This window comes from Rousettus aegyptiacus, unplaced genomic scaffold (genome assembly GCF_014176215.1).
Source record: "Rousettus aegyptiacus isolate mRouAeg1 unplaced genomic scaffold, mRouAeg1.p scaffold_m13_p_7, whole genome shotgun sequence".
Classification (NCBI taxonomy): Eukaryota; Metazoa; Chordata; class Mammalia; order Chiroptera; family Pteropodidae; genus Rousettus; species Rousettus aegyptiacus.
In genome coordinates this window covers 75,070,396-75,086,376 of record NW_023416310.1, presented here as the reverse complement: position 1 = coordinate 75,086,376, position 15,981 = coordinate 75,070,396, and the positions used below count along the sequence as shown (strand labels likewise).

Sequence of the window (15,981 nt, the reverse complement as noted above, 5' to 3'; positions counted from 1 at the left end):
GTTCCTCAAGATTATGATGCCTCTATTGTAAAAACTTTGATCACGTAAACTTTTATCATGTGGATACAGTTTTGCACTTCCCTAAATATAATCACAGGACACCTAGAGACATAAGGCAAAAGGAACAAGGAAAATGAGTGATCGACTGATAGATACAGGCAATAAAAAGGCCAATTCAAAACACATCTGATTTTCGGCGTCATCATTTCTCTGCCTTCCCAAAGAAAAAACGCAGGAAAATCATGATTTTCATTTTGGACTTTGTTTACAAAGTGCATTTGACACAAGCAAGAATTAAAAGCTTACTTAATTTACTTGTTCCCATTTTCTTTGAAAAGCTTCCTGGTTTTCAGGGAATTAAGAAAAAAGGTAAAATAGAAAAATAAACATGCTCCATGGCTAGCATTTTAAAACCATTAGATTATTTATGGTATTCTCATGAAGTACTTTTTCAGATCTAAGGTCAATTAATTTACTATGGCAAAATCAATAACCCTGTAGAAAAACACTGAATGTGGATATTTGGGTTTAACCAATACTCCAGAAGTCTTAAACCCGGCCTCATCGACTTGTTTACCCTGGTGATAATTAAGACGGTCCGACAGCCTCATTTTCTTGGACCAGTCCAGGATTACACTTGTCCCAGCCTACTTTTCACTCTCAAAAGCGGTCTAGTTCGGAAGATACATTCTATGGCCACTCCAACTGTAATGTAAGCAAAGACTGCTGCCGCGCCTGACCTCAGGCACACCTGGGCTCCTACCCGGCACCTGCCACTTACTCGTCACATCTCACCTGTAACGCCGCTACAGTCCTGAGACTATTTAGAAAGGCAGCTGAAGAACACGAGCCAGAGGAAGTAGACGGAATAAAAACCCAAGCTGCTGTCTGGGCTCCGATGCACGCCTTTACGCCCAAGCTTACCACCGTGAGCACGGCAGATACTTCCGACATACACATTTTGTCGCCCTAACACCTCCGGAGTGCCACGAAGATGCTGAAAAAATGTATGGTATAAAGAAAATGGCTGCCATTTATCAAGCTCTTGATATACGCCAGGCAGCTGACATAGTAAACCCTCGCAAACCCTTGTAAGACAGGTCGTTATTCTGTTTTACAGATGAGGAAACCGAGGATCAGAAGAGCTTGATTTGTTGAAATAGCAACTTGTCTCACGTGCAAGGGAACAAGGGCTAACTGATGGCAAAACTAGAACTGGAAGGTACCCCTGCTGACTCTAAGCAGACTTGTTTGCTTTCCACTACACTGAACTCTGTCCAGAAATGTCTAGCAAATGCTTATTAAAATACGTATATCAGCAGGTAGCAGAAGCAAATGGACAGAGAAAAGGCCCAGACACATTATCACATTACATATATATACACGGATTACACAGGTTATTTGATTTAAATAAACTCCCAACATCCTCAGAGTTGAAATTAAATTTCTTTTTTGGAATCTGAGTTATCCAAATCATAGAATTATTCAGATCTGAGAACAGTGTTTCAGGATTACACTTGCATTCAGCAACGAATACCAAATTAATTGGTATGAGTTCATCTGCAAATCAATTTTTATTTATTTGGTAAAAACAGGGTCCCTCTCCAAGATTTAATATGTATTGTATGTATTTGTCTCAAAGGTTTCCTAACCATCCAGTTATCTAATAAATACTTACAAAAAGAGAGAAAACAATTAACATAAAAAATTTTTAAAAACAAAGTTCTAAGAAATTAATTTCAAAAATTTAACCATTTATTATGTTTTTAAAAGCTTGATATTGAACTTGTGTATTCAGGAAGATTGTAAAAAGATCCTGGAAGGGTCTAATGTCCAAGAATTTATCTTTGTGATGTCCACGGAAGGTACTGCAGAACACAGAAACTGATACCGGTATTTATAAAAGGGACAGAACACTCTACTTTCACATTCCACTACCTCAAAGCTAAGTAACCAGCCACGGTGCTGAAAATCAGCCTTCACTCAACACAAATGCCACTCTAGGAAACACATCACCTTTTAATAAGGAAGTCCATATTGCTATTCTAAACAAGGTCTCTCTTGGGTCTACTGGACCAAGAGGATGTTTATTTAATTGGGAAATATGGATAAAAATAAAAGTTCCACATTTATCAGCTTAAGAGCATTAAAATGCACCTTGGACCACAGCAGTAATCGATCCTTAAAGCTTCTAATTTTAAATTTAGGGACCTGGTTGGATACCCATATTGACTACTACAGAATAACTATTATCCATCATTCTTTAATTGAACAATGTAAAAATTTTTTCATACTGGCTATATTCACATAGTAAACTATTGGTCTCTCTCTTTTTTAAAGCTAACGACTGTCTATCTTTAAACTTCTAGAACTCTATCTCATTGGTAAATACATCTGAGGAACCCACCCCGACACCCTGGGTATTTACCAACTTTAACAAACACTTACTGACCTACTTATTAAGCTAACAACAATACAAACTAAGCCTCTTTCCTTCTGAGACTTCGGCTTGGCTTGGCGCTCAAGAGAAAGTCAGGGAGATCACATGAGGATACTTAAGGGAGGCCTTTCTGGGGTAGAAAAGCCCCAAGAAATATCTGTTATAATGTCACATTTAGCTGCTTGTAATGACCAGTATTCTGATTTACGACTCTTCACAGAGAACAGGAAATGATTCACAAGGGGTCCTAATATTAGCAAACATCCGATTAGACTGATTATATTTGTAGGTTCTGTAGCCAAAGAAAATAACATTAGTCAATGAAGCTAGTAGTATTTATTCATTTTGTCATATCCACTGAATCATCAAAAACCAAAATCGGGGCCACCATGCTGAGAAACACTGTAAGTCAGTACAGACAAGAAGAATAGCTTTTGATGTTTTTCAAAAGCAAAAAGTTATTAAAAGAGGTGGGAGAGAAATGTCCTAGGGTTTTTGCACATTGCCACAGGAACCGCAAATCAAAAGGGAAAGAAGTGGTTGCAGGCACCCTGCCTTCTGAATGGCTGGCTGAAGAACGACTCACGAAAGCTAGCTCTGGTGTTTCTAGATGGGTTTTGAAAAGCCTGCCCTGTTTCCTTCTCAAAGAGAAGTAGCTTTTAAAAGCTACTCAAAGAGGTATTTTATGTTAATTGTCTAACATCACTGATTTAGAAATATGCCTTATAATAGGTTTCTATTAATCCCATAAATTTTTCTCTTTAAACCACTTCCCACAGAATATTGAGCAGCCTCTTCTGAGTCCTATCATCACGCCTGAAACAACCAAACTGAGTGGCTCACATACTATTCCATTCAACAACAACAAAAATATCTGAACTTGTATCTATCTGCAGACAGAAAAGTTAAGACATTCTCTCCTTTCTCTCCTCTGGGGGCTCATAGGAGGGAATCTTGAGAATATGCAGTGTAAACACACACACACACACACACACACACACACACACACACAGAGAGAGAGAGAGAGAGAGAGAGAGAGAGAGAGAGAGAGAGAGAGAGAGGCGCATGCGCGCAAACAGACTTAACCCACCCAGAGGAGGAGGATGCCTGAGCTAAGCCATAAAGGATGAGTAGGAGGCAGCCAGGGAAAAAAGAGAAAGACATTCCAGGCAGATTAAATAGCATAAGCAAAGCCAAAGAGCTAAGAAATGGCACGTCCTATTCAAGGACGTGCAATGAATGTACATTACTGAAGTATTTCGATGTGAGATGACGAAAGCTGAGAGCCAGGCAGGAGCCACGTCCCAGGCCTCCCCTGCACCATTCTGTTGCACTTGAGGCTCCATCCGGCAGGACCACAGCTCTTGCACTGTGCCGGAGCTCACCAGTAAACAGCCAATCCTCCCTGATGTGCAGGCCGAGATTCTATCAATGTGCACAAGATCTTCTGTCTTCAATTCAGCATACCTACAGCTCTGACAATGTCAGCCATGGGGTAGAAGTGGTCATGCAACACACTGGCAAGGGTGGGGGTGAGGTCCTCTGACTAGGGGGTAGTGGATAAAGCTTACTCCCAAGCCAATTCGAGCTAGCACCAAAGAAAGACATGTTTTCTAGAACATGCGGAATACTACACACAAGGATACAGAGAAAAGAAGCTTGCTCAATAATAACCCAATGACAAAGAGAGGAAGTAACTAGTACAAAAACCATGTATGTTTTTGTAGATATTGTGAAACAGTGTCTTGGATCTTTTAATTCCATGGAGTGAAACATTAAAATTTTTAATATTCAAACAACTTCTAGAGGCAATGAGACAACTATTAAACTGTTGTAAGCCCAGGAATGGCCCCTGGCAGCCGGAGTGAAGCATGTTGAAGAGAAGTGAGAAAGCTAAGCCTGTAAGAGAGCCTGCTAAAGTGTCTCGTTTTCTTTTTACAACCAACGCAGATTCCTTTGCGATGTGCTGCGCGGAGCGCCAGCGCTTCCCTTTGGAAGTGCATGTCTAAAGTCAATTTTCATACACCATGGCCTACTGCCCGGATATAAACAAAGAGCGCCATGATGATAAAACGGGGCTACCAAATGCAGAAGTGAAATAAAAGGTCAGTTTTCGGGTAACCGTCTCCCTGGGAATCTATTGGGAGTGGAGATTTGGTCCTGAGAACTACGCAGTAGGGAGCGCAAGAAGATTCTCCAACTCCAGCTCCACACACCCAGCTTCCTGCTGTCCTCACCTCAGGCAAATAAGCATTACAGTCAACCCAAGTTAGGGACTGTCCTAGCGTGTCTGAATTCTCAGTCGCTTTTCCAGAAGCAGCAGTTGTAATGAAAACAGGGCCACGAAGCTTTTAAAAGACTCAGAACCTAGGCTTCTGCTGTTAAAATGTTTGATGGCAACTTATGAATCACCAACTCTTACCACAATAACTTTTGTTTTTAAAACTAAATCATAATACAGTAATCAGGCTGTAAAATAAAAGTTAACTCAGAATTTAAAGGCATTTTCCAAAGCCTTTTAGTCCAAAGTCCCCTCCCTTAATGTGTAACTGACTTTCTCTTCCTCATAATGCTAGTTTGTTATAATAGACTTTGGCAGTAACTGTGTGACATAACAAAGCTAATATTCCTTAATTCTTAGCAACTTTACTGGAAAACTACATATTTATAGATAATACACCTTAGGGTATTTTCAGGCTCGAATATATAAGAGAAGAAAGGGCGTGGAGAGGAGGCAGTGCAAGGAGGGGAAAAAAGAATAAGAATGAGGAAAACTGAAGTTTGCAATCTGCCAAGTTTTAGAGAGACAAACACAGCCGAACCGTAGTGGAATGAGGACCCAAAGCCACAGCGCAAACTTGCCTTAAACCCCACTATCCATCCATCCATCCATCCATCCATCCATCCATCCATCCATCCATCCATCCATCCGATCTATCTATCTATCTATCTATCTATCTATCTATCTATCTATCTATCTATCTGATGTCCAGACAACTATCCTATCTTGAATGATTATAAGATACCAGAACTCATAAGCTAACAAAACTAAAATAGAACTTTGCCGTTATCTTTGGTAGGGGATGAAGAGTTGTTTTTCTTTTAAAATTTTTATTTAGCCATATTTTCTGATTTTTCTCCAATGAACATGTAAATAAAAACAAATTCTTGTCTCAAGAATTCATTTTGAGTCCATCTTAAACACCTGTAGTTTAAAATGTATTAAAATGTTCGGTGCTAGAAAAATGTCTTACCTAGTAACTCTAAGAAACAGCAGTGAAGATCAAAATAACAACAGCTTATTTCTGAGTAATTCCAAAGGGGAAAAAACGACTCCCTGTCCACATCACAACTACCACCCATGATTCAAAAACGTCGCCAGAAGCCCGGAGAGGGGAAGGGTTGAGATGTATGAGGGAAGTGGAATCTCTATTCTCAGCAGTATGACAGAGAACAGGATGTAACAAAACAATCTATTTCCGGCATAGCCACATGGGTCCTCACTTGTACTGGGACCAATCTGAGGTTCAGCTGCCAAGAAGGAACAGATTCCCCCAGCAAGCTGCAGGTCAGATCAGCCCGAACCCACTTCTCGTGGGGTTTATCCAAGACCCACAAATACTGAGACTGGAAAGAATTAAACAGTTAAATGAAGTACATCTGAGCCTTTGTCAGGTAACATGTGTGGTCCAATTCGGACCGCTGCCGAGGACTGGGGGCGGGAGGGGGGTAGGTACCACTAAACTACAAGTTTAAGCTCACTGTCAATGAAAGTGATAAACGTAAATGAAAATTTACAAAAAAAGGATACATTGGGAGGTGATGCAAATTGATATTTTCAGATTGCCTCCTAGGTGCCAGACACTGTATAGTTATCTCACACCACCTTTGGCCAGACAGGTACCTTAATTTTACAGAGGAAGAAACTAAGGACCGGAGACATCGAATAACTTGCCAGATGTCAAAAGTGGCAGATGTGCAATCCTATCTGACTCCACATCCCAACACTGTTCCCTGAAGCATGCTGCCTTGTCATTTCCTTTGCTTGAGATGTAAACTCCCGAAAGCGGCAATTTCCTCTGATTTATTTTCGAATTTTATCTACTTGTCACTCATCTATACTGCTGATTGAAGTGTAATTGGTACAACCTGTGTGCAACCTCAATACATACTCGAGATTTGAAAAATATGCACTTTATTTGACTCGGCAATTTCATGTGTAGGAAATTATACTGAGGAAAAAAAATAAAAGTCCCAAAATACAGCAAAGATGCTCATCATATAAAATCACTGTCATAAAAGCAAAGGAAAAAAATGCCCAATAGGGATTGGTTAAATAATTTACAGATTATCCAGAAGACAGATTAAGTCCAGAAGTGTATTTGCTGACCAGAGGTTACAATACATGAAAGTTACAATACACTGAAAAGTTCAATACACTTTAAGTAAATAAAGGCTATAAATCAGGGCTTATTTTAGAATCTCATTTTTATTTAATAAAATATAAAATATATACAAAATATCCAGAATTTAAATACAGATAATTTTTATTTGATTCTTTTCTTTTGTCTATCTTTTTTTTTTTTTCAGATGCGGCCGGTATACAACTGGTGATACAGTACTCAGTTTCTCACCCCTGCCTCCTCCAGGCCACCTAGATCAGAGTAACTGGCACCCCCACGCTGTCACCTGGGGAGCTGGTCACTAGATTCTAGGCCATTCGCCTTCAGTGAAGCTGGAACGCAGGTAGGGTTAAGCTGGTTTCGGAGTCTGGTAGCATGCTGAAGTGACAAAGACGCTACTCTAAATCCATCTCCGTGCGTGTGGCTTCCGGACCACTAATTTAGGTACTTAGCCAGACGACTCTTAAGGAATGTTCTGTCTCATGAGGCTATGACTCCTAAATATCTGACAATCCATACTCCATACTGCACACCTGAGGGGACGGCCAGGTCAGAGAACCAAAAACTCGCCTTGTTTTTTAGTCGTCATCTGAGGCCTGGACATCTGCTCTCATTACGCCACACCAGGGCACCTGGGCCCACTCTGAGTTATTCCAACTTCCCTCCCTTACCACACGGCGCTGGTGCTAGCTGTGGCCCTTCCGAACCCTGACCAATTCTTACCAGTCGAGAAACTTTAATTAGAGAATTTCTAGAAGTGCCTGCACACCAAGATCTAACTGCTCTGTAAGACACTAAGCCAAAAACCTAACCCTACTTTCATGTAAGAGCGTAAAGTTTACCATGTTTTAAGAAGAGGATTACAACACAGTATGAGCTTTCTTTCCTCCTGATGATAATGAACATTCTGATTTTTTCTAGGAAGAGATCACTTTCAGGAAGATAACCTGTGGGATATTTTTACATCCACTCTCAATGGGTTTGACTCAGAGTCAGACCATATCATAATCCTATTTCAATTTTATCATTTTAAACTGCTTATTCATTCAAAAACATTTACTGAACATGCCAATACACTAAACGCATCAACAGACAACACAAGAATTCTTAAAACCAAATATTCTGGTATTAAAAATTATTTCTGGAAATTAAGTTATATTACTTATCAGTTCACTAAAGAAAGAAAGATGGCTAAATTCCTAAACAAGTATAAAATTTTTTAAAGACCGTAGTTTCACTGTGTTTTGTTTTGTTTTGTTTTTGAGTGTTAAATTTAAACCCAACTAATGGTATTTTAAAAACCACTTCCGAAGACTTTCAAAGCTTCCATCTCATAAGCCTCCTGTCTCGTTATGAACTCTGAATAAACATCCATAAAATGAAAGTCAGTCCTGCTAAAAAAAGAAAAACTTCAGGATCCAAACCTTACACTGTTCAAACAAGTCCTCAACTGTTTTCAGAACACTGCTCATTTCTCAAACATACATTCATCTTCAGAGACCTAACCAAACCTATCTCAGAAAAATATTCTAAATTGGTAGAGCTTCAATCTTTAAAAATTTACACATACGCGCACATAAACGCAACAACACACATGGGGGAAGGGTGTGTAAATAGTGGTAATCAAAATTTTACTTTTTTAACTAGGAATAGCAAGAAAAGAGTTGTCAAAACTAACAGATAAGGGGCACATTTTATCATCCCTTCATGAAATCTGTAATAAACTTTATACCTGCTCTACTTTTTCCTACAGTCCATTGTTCTCGTATCCTAAGCCGACCTTGTTTTCAAGAAAGAAGCTGTGCATGCACCTCGCAACCCACTGGGCCCTCAGCACAAACGCCTGTGTCTCCTGCGGCCAGGGGCCAGGGGCCAGGCGGCTTCAGAGGGCGCCTGCTGCGCAGCGAGCACTTCTTTAATTCCTTTCACATTGTCTGTCTCCTTCAGGCAACTGGGTAAGTAGCGTTTTCTCCCTGCTGGAAGCCACAGATTGCACTGAATTCTGGAGCTGAAAGGAACCTTCCAGAGCATTTTGTCTATCTTCTTAAAATGTTTCTCTAGCCCAGGTCCTCTAAATCTCTTATGCGGTACTTGTGGTATGTACCTCCTTGAAAGCACCTAGTCTCAACAGCACATAATTGCTGCTAAACACCTGCTACAACAACCAACCTGTAAGGCAGGTACAGACTGCGGTACTGTACAACTTCTCACTCAGAGGACGCGGTGGCGAAGTCATGATGGCAAGGCCCAATGTCAACTGAAGAGATACTGGACTTCTTTGTCAAAAACCCTGTTCAACTGCATTGTTTTAATAACTCTAGAACTCACTTACAAGCAATCAGTCAAGATGTATTACAAAGCACAGAACACAGATGTCACCATGATAATAAATTTTTCATTAGCACTGAGTGAATACAGAATTGAGAGGAAGATCAGAAGACAAATTTTGTGGGGACATTTCCTGCTGCATTTAAGAGAAAAACCAACCCTTGATCCATATTTCTTTTAATTGATGACTTAAAAGCATATAAAGAACAAGAGAAACAGCTACCAAAATTGAGATGTGAGTGAGAAATTGAAAGGTGACATTACTCTTACTTTGAAAACGATTTAGGGCAAAGAGAACAAAAACTGGTCTCTAAACCATAGGAAAATACTTAAAATAGATTCTCTTGTTAAACTTGTACTTTATCTCCAAATAACCTGGATGTTTTATTTCCAAAATAATTTATAAAAATAAAGCATTTTAAAAGCAATTAGTATGGTAAGGTAATTTACCAATTTACAACATAGTGTTTTCAGGTCCTTATAGTGCCTATACACAGTAGGAACTCAACAAATATTTGTTAAATTATTAACCTGCAAAGTCCAAAAAGTCTACACGATTAGCAAACACTTGATCCAGAGGCTAAAGAAGACTGTGACGTTGTAAGAGGCTGATGGTGGACACTTGGTTTTGGGCGACATGGCCTAATCAGTGATTGATTCCGGGGACCAATTTTCTAAGATGATCCCCAGGACCGTGATGCCTCTCCCCACTGCGCCTGAGCATGAGGGGGTGAAGGCTGGAGCAGCTACTGCCATCATGTCACCGCAGGGACAGAGTCTGGACCTGTACGAGGGAGTCTGAGGAAGAAACCTGAATCCACACCTATCTCTGGATTTTTCGAACTCTAAATTCCCTTTTGTGGCTTAATTCAGTTTTGAGAGTTGTGTTTTCTGCCAGTTTCCGCTGGAAAAATCTTAAGAACCCTTAAATATTTAGTTCATATGTAATAGATGAAACTCAAAAGGTCATCCAGCTACAGTATTCTGCAGATGAAATATAAACGATATAATTTATATTTACTTTCCTATTAAGTCACTTTATTGTAATAAAACAAAAGCATCCAAAATTAAATGTCCCAAGAATATTGCATTCATGCTGTACCACTGACAGTATAGAAAGAAAAGTGTAGCAGGATACACTCATCAAAACTCTAAGACGACTGCAGAAAGAAAGCACCCCAGACAAAAACGAGAGTTCTGACTTTCCGGAGAAAGAGCTCGAAAACCAATACTAAGAAACGACCCACATCTTTACAGGCGCTTCATTCCAAATAAGCAAAGAGACTGGATGATGAAGTGCAAACCCCAAACAAACAAATAAATATCATTCGAGACAGGAATACAGTCATCATCTAAGATCACGGACGTTCTGCAAACTGCTCCCGACAGAAGCCGTGTCCCTCCCGGACTCTTCTCGCTCTGTGCTCTTTTGCACAACTTCATCCCGGCCCTCGTCTTATTTTCCTACATTTATTTTTCTTGTCATCTTCATTTTCCCATTTGTTTTTATCTCCCTACATTGTATGTATCACTATAATCACTCGACTTTTTTTTTTTTAATAAAGTAAGGTTTAAGTATATCCTAACAATAGCAAAAATCATTACATTGTGAACTAAGAAAAAGGAAAAAAAAGAAAAAAACTATAGGAAAAATATTCTAACACTAATTGTCAAGGCCATAAAAATGTGTCATTATCATCCTTGGCAAAAATGACAGGGTATTGTTTCGCTATCTACCGTCAGTAAATTGTGCAGTTTTTAACTCAGAATAGTGCACATGCCTAGAAGCCCTGTTTCTTCAAGAGTCACTTACTTGGAAAGGACAGAGAATACCACAAAAATACAAAAGCACTGGAAACAGCACAGACTGTGTTTTTGTTTTATTTTATTTTTTAATTGAGACAGAAACACACTGAATCTGAACCCACCAATTTACAAGAAATAGACAAACAGAATACGCAGACCTAATGAGAATATACCCAGAAAAACCCACAACGTGGGACGTTATACAGAATGAACGACCAATCTGGTTTCTTCAATAAACACATGGCAAGAAAAAAAGATGGGAGAAGTAATTTTTATAGATTAAAAAGAGATTTAAGAGGCTGTTAACTCTAAGCAATGTGTGAAACGAGCCTGGCTGCTGAAGTGAAAAAAACAACTATAAAAAAATTTATGAGAAAAACAGCAGACAAATTCCGACAGAGGGTAAAACAATATACCTAACCAGTACTTCTCAAAACTGTCAAGGTCATTAAAAAAAAAAAAAAAAAAAAAAAAAAAAGTTTCAGATACTGAAATATCCAAGAAGAGCCTACGAACACATGACAACCAGAGCAGTATCCTGGGGAAAAAAAGATGGACTTAGGGTAAAAACTAAAGATGGTGAGTAAATTACGGACTTTAGTTAAAAATAATGCATCGATGCTGGTGCGTTATTTTGACTGGTGTACCACACTGAAGTAAGACATTAATGGTGGAGGAGACTATGTGTGTGGAGCCAAGGACTAGGTGAGAATTCTGTACTACCTGTTGAAGTTTCTGGAAATCTAAAACTATTCTAAAAAAAAATAGTCTCTTTATTTAAAAATTATTTATGAGACAAACAAGTATAAGCAGTGTCTATTTGATATTACGAAATTATTGTCAATTTTTTAGATGCGATAATGGAATTGTGTGCATACGGGTCTGTGTTTAACAATCTTTTGTTTTCTAGTCCTTATCTTTTATGGATACATACAGAACCATCATGAATGGATGAAAAGATAAAATTAAGGGGGTTGATTAGAGCAATGGTTCCCAAGGTTTGGTATTCAAGATGATTTTTGGTGTACATAAAGGCGTTTTAATGTTTAATAGCTATATGTTTAATTTAAATACATATTATAAAAAATATATAACTAGCACATCAAATGTTTCATAAATTTTAATTGCTTATGTGGGTTTACCTTATGAAAAACTTTACTGAGGATGAAAAACAACCCAGGCAGAGGCAGGTTAAGACCCCAGGTCCTAGAGCTAGAGGACCCGCACCTGGTACAAAGCAGGCACTGGGTTACTAAACACTGGGTACTACGTTATCAATAAAAGCCAACTCGTAACTCCAACAAAGATGTCATATGCCAGCAGAAAGGGGCGAAACTGTGGGAAACAAGCCCAGAATGGACGGGGGGGGGGGTGGGGTGGTACAAGAGCTCGAAGGCTGAGAGTAAAAGCAGCGGCAGTGTGGACAGGCGCATTCAAGGCTCCCCCCCTTTGCTTCCCACTCTCCGCAAACACTGAGAATGTGCCGCTGCCCAGCCTGGCCACCGCTGCCCACGCAGAGCCTGGCCGCCGCTGCTCCCGAGCCTCTGGCTCTCTGGAGAGTCCCAAGCTGCCACCTAACACTCCTCAAACTAAGATGACAGCTAGTGATGCAGCCTCTAAAGTAATCAGGAGAGATTTCCTTTTCTTCTCTCAGGCTAGGAAGGAAAGAGCACAGGACTTTTGTAGAGAGAGGGCAGACAAAATCACTGCACGACTCTGAGCAAAAAAAATCACTCCCTCTCCAGTCTCCTGTTTCCTCACAAGCTATAACGTGGAAAATAAGCCCGCCTTTCAAGGTCACAGAAGAGGTCAAAGGAATAGATGTAAACCAGGCATGTAGCAAGTGCTAGTTCCCTGCCTCCCCACTCTGGCTACATGACAGGACTCTGGAAAGGAGTTGGAACGAAATGCACAGAAATTGTAAAGAGCCCTCAGACTGCATCGGTTTTGAATCAAAATAAAGGAGGAGAGTAACTCTGGGGTCAGAAAGTCTGAGAAATGTTATTAAAAGAATGATTATCAAGTGAAGCTCCAAGAGGAGATTATATGCAGAACCGCCTAAATTTACTTAACCTAACGAAGCATTATTCACACAGGAATAGGGATCCTAATAATCCAAAGCAGAGAGAAAAAGAAGGAAAAAGAGAGAAGGAGGGAGGGGGTGAGGGAACGAGAGAGAGAGAGAGAGAGAGAGAGAGAGAGAGAGAGAGAGAGAGAGAGAGAGAGAGAGAGAGAGAGAAGGAGGAAGGGAGAAACCAAAACAAAAGAAAGATTACTTCACAAAGACAGCGGAAGTATTAGTGAGATAAGACTATCTGGATGGATTAGAAGTCAATGGCAGGTTTTAAAATCTGGTCGAGGGGCAGAGAAGGGAGAGAAGGGTTGCTTTTCGATCTCCTGAAAGGAGTTTCTGATGCCGAAGCTTAGGACCAAGTCATTCAAAATTAAGAGATGATGCTGAGAAAGAGCAAACATCAAGAGTTTAAGGAGCAAAGATATTCGCTGTAGAAATACAGACTTCTGATACAAAACGATAATTCTCATTTGCGCTTTCAAATTTATTCCTTCACTCAACTGAACAACTGCACGGCATGCAACGTGCTAGATGCTGGGAACATGCTATGAACTGGTATGACAGGACAGACACGACCTCTGTCCCATGGGGATTACCTTCTAATAAAAGAGCCGCCTGTTCAGTGAGGGGTTATATAACACATTCATCAATTATAATTATGCTAATAACTGTGAAGAGAGCCCACTGAGTGCTGGAAGAATGACAAAAAAAAATTTAACCTGTAGGGGTGCCCAGGGGACCCAGACACAGGAATGCATGCTTGAGCTCGGCTCTAAGGGTAAAGCAGAGATTAAGCAGGCACAGAGAAAAGGGTGAAGCCACCCAGATGACAAATAACCGATGATAATGCTTGATAAGTAAAGACAGAATCTCGTGCTCTGGAGGAAATCAGTGCCCGAAACACACACAGCTGGGGTGGAGAAGAGCAAAAACTGACAAGACTCGGGAGGAAAACAGAGGTGTCAAGGTTGGGGTTACTGACCAGTGCGCCCGAAATCATCAAAGGAATACCAAAATGAAAGGCCATGGCCGCTGGCGCTGGAAACCTGACAAGGGGCCCCTCCTGGACCGGAAACGGGGTTCACTGCATGTAGGCAGAGAAAAACCTACCTGAAAAGTGGAAGCTCGCCTCCCGGCTCAAAGCAACAAAGGCCAGGAGGAATGCGTGGCAGTAAGGCCAAGCGTGGCTGACCCTGAAGTGCGGGACTGAGAGCCACCTGGAGCCAGGGGACAGCCAGAGAGCACCAAGGGACCTGGCTGAAGCGTGCCCCGGACAGTAAGCTGGGGAAAGTAGGTACTTCCACCACCGACCTCTAACAAAGACGGCCATTTCCACTGCAAAAGGGCAGCCCTGCCACAGACGTTCCTCTCCCCGGGGACTGCCTTCCACCCCGCTCCCCAAACGCACACCTGGATCTAGAGTCGGCAGAGCAGAACCACAGCTCATCTAAAGTTCCCTTTTCTCACAAAAGAAATACAAATAACCACAGACATTAGAGAAATATGCACAATATCACTACTAATTAAATAATTTTTAAAAATTTCGTTAACCTAAATGGTATTTAAAAAAAATTATTATTACCCTAAAGATGAGAAAATAGCACTTTTCATAAAGAGTGTATGGTCTATCATGTCACATTCACAGAGGTCAAAGAAAGTGGGCAAAATCTTTGGGTATATAAAATACACACACTCTTAAAAATGCGTGCAGCCTTTAGACCAACAATTCTACCTCTTAGAACTTATCCCAAGGTAATACTCACAGGTGCATTAAAAGATTAAACTGCAAGAGCAACTCAGCTTAAGATGCTATAAATGAGAGGTAACTTAAATGTCTTATAAAGAAGTCGTTTCACTAGTTGGCCATTTGCACATTCATATATATTATAAAGAATTACATAATGGTTCAGAAATATGCCACGAATATTGTTGTTTTAAAAGCAGTTTGTAAAACAATTTTAGGTATGAAAATATAAAAAAATAAACCAAATAAATATGGACCATACGCAAAAGAAAAATTATGTATATGAAGGGAAGTAAATCAAATATTAATAGTAGTCATCAGAGGAACTTATTTTACATTATTTTCCTATTTTACATTATCTTTATTTTTGATTTTTCTATAATAAAATGTATTACTTCTATAAAAAGAAAATGTAAATTTCTTATTCAATGATTTTTCAATCTTTTTTTAATGCATGTGTAAATAAAAGTACTGGGATAATTAAATAACCATATGGATAAAAAAATAAATTTTGATCCCTATTTCAACCATATAAAACAATTATTATGAGATGGTAAAACTAGAAAGCTGGAAGAAAACAGTATTTTTAGGACCTTGGGACAAGCAAAAATGTCTTTTATAGGACACACACACACACATGCGCGTGCGCACATAAAACCCAGTAACTATGAAAGTATCAATGAGATTTCATTAGTATTAACACCTTATGTCTATCAAAAGAGTACCAAGACATTGAAAAAGCAAGCAACAGGCAAGTAAGTCTGAAATATATGTACCTGACGTCTCCAGACTACTATAAAGAACTTCCATATATCAGTAAGAAAAAGATAACTCAATTTTTTTAAAGGGTCAAAAGATCTGAACAGGCACTTCCCTAAAAAGGATATCTAAGTGGCCAACAGGCACATGAAAACATGCTCTTAACATCATTAGTCATTACGAAAACCAGACTGAGATACTACTTCATAACCATCAGAGTGGCTAAAATGGACTGCCAACGCCAAGCGCCCGTGAGGAGCAGCTGGAATGCTCACGTACTGCAGGAGGAACTGCAGGAATGCACAGCCGCTCTGTGAAACGATCTGGTAGTTAATAAAATAAATAAATAAAAAATAAAAAAACCCACCACCACCACCACCAACAAAAAAACTAAGCATGCATCTACACTCTATTTCATTTCTGGGTA

The 15,981-nt window shown here is 39.8% G+C and overlaps 1 protein-coding gene across 7 annotated transcripts in view; it reads right to left on the bottom strand.

Moving 5' to 3' along the window:
- The window catches only part of FBXW11 (F-box and WD repeat domain containing 11), a 94,214-nt gene that overhangs the window by 61,046 nt on the left and 17,187 nt on the right, over nucleotides 1-15,981 (bottom strand). The gene's annotated exons all lie outside the window — the stretch shown is intronic.